The sequence below is a fragment of the Nicotiana tabacum genome, chromosome 6 (genome assembly GCF_000715075.1).
Source record: "Nicotiana tabacum cultivar K326 chromosome 6, ASM71507v2, whole genome shotgun sequence".
In the NCBI taxonomy this organism is placed as follows: domain Eukaryota; kingdom Viridiplantae; phylum Streptophyta; class Magnoliopsida; order Solanales; family Solanaceae; genus Nicotiana; species Nicotiana tabacum.
The window spans coordinates 54,014,028-54,015,172 of record NC_134085.1 but is presented as its reverse complement, the minus strand read 5'-3'; the positions used below and the strand labels follow the sequence as shown (position 1 = coordinate 54,015,172).

Here is a 1,145-nt window from a genome sequence, read left to right as displayed (position 1 = left end):
GTAATGTTTTTCTAGTCTGAAACAGTTAGCATTAACTCTAGCATAGAGTTAAACAGTTGGTAATGTAAAATCAATCAGAAATAACGCTTACTAGCGGAGTAATTAAAACAATAAAGGCCATGATTGCGTTTAAATAGCATAGTAATTTTAAATTAAGATTAATTACTACTTGAGTAGTAATAGAAAATTAATTTTAACAAAATAATAGAGAGATCCAATCAATCTACATGGGAAGTCATACATCCAGAGATATTATTGTCAAAATTAAGGATAATGAATTTGTAATAGTTACCAAGTGTAAACAAGCTAACCGACCTATACAATGCTTTTCTATTTTTTTAACTCGCAAAAGTATTAAAATGTCTCTTTAATCAGGTGCGCTCTCGTTGTACTTCCAATTCTGACTTTGGAGCAGTATAAAATGGTAATGTTTTTCTAGTCTGAAACAGTTAGCATTAACTCTAGCATAGAGTTAAAAAGTTGGTAATGTAAAATCAATCAGAAATAACGCTTACTAGCGGAGTAATTAAAACAATAAAGGCCATGATTGCGTTCAAATAGCATAATAATTTTAAATTAAGATTAATTACTACTTGAGTAATAGAAAATTAATTTTAATACTTGATTGAGCTAAAAAATCGATCAAGGGGCATTCCGAGAATCAAACTCGGGACCTCTCGCACCCGAAGCAAGAATCATACCACTAGACCAAATGCCCAGTATTTGTCACATATGATTGGCTTTATTTTTTGATTGTCACATTAACGACAAACTTTCATTCTCCTTGCTTGCCTCCTTGTGTAGCTCAGCTAAACGGAAAGCTCTTCCAGTTGTTCAATTTGTTGTTGGGATAAGGAGATGTGCTGGATTGTTCATTGCGGTAAAGATATGTCAAAACAAATTAATTTATAGGTGTTCAACATGGCATTTATTACTCGACTGGTTACACCATTCCCCTTGTATTAAATCGAACAATCTCAGATTAAGCTTGGTTCGTGATGATCATCAAAGTGTTTGTGATACACAGCAATCCAAGATCAAGCTGTTTAATCAAATTCAAAGTCCATCAAGTTTTTGAGCCTTGAAACGACACTCTCGAGGAGAAGAACAGAGGATATATGTATTGATCTAGTGACATCCTAGAT

The 1,145-nt window shown here is 33.1% G+C and overlaps 1 non-coding gene across 1 annotated transcript; it reads right to left on the bottom strand.

Annotated features, from left to right (window-relative positions):
- Positions 1 to 646: 646 nt before the first annotated feature.
- Positions 647 to 718, bottom strand: TRNAP-CGG (transfer RNA proline (anticodon CGG)). The gene has a single exon. It is a non-coding gene; the product is annotated as a tRNA-Pro (tRNA).
- Positions 719 to 1,145: the final 427 nt, after the last annotated feature.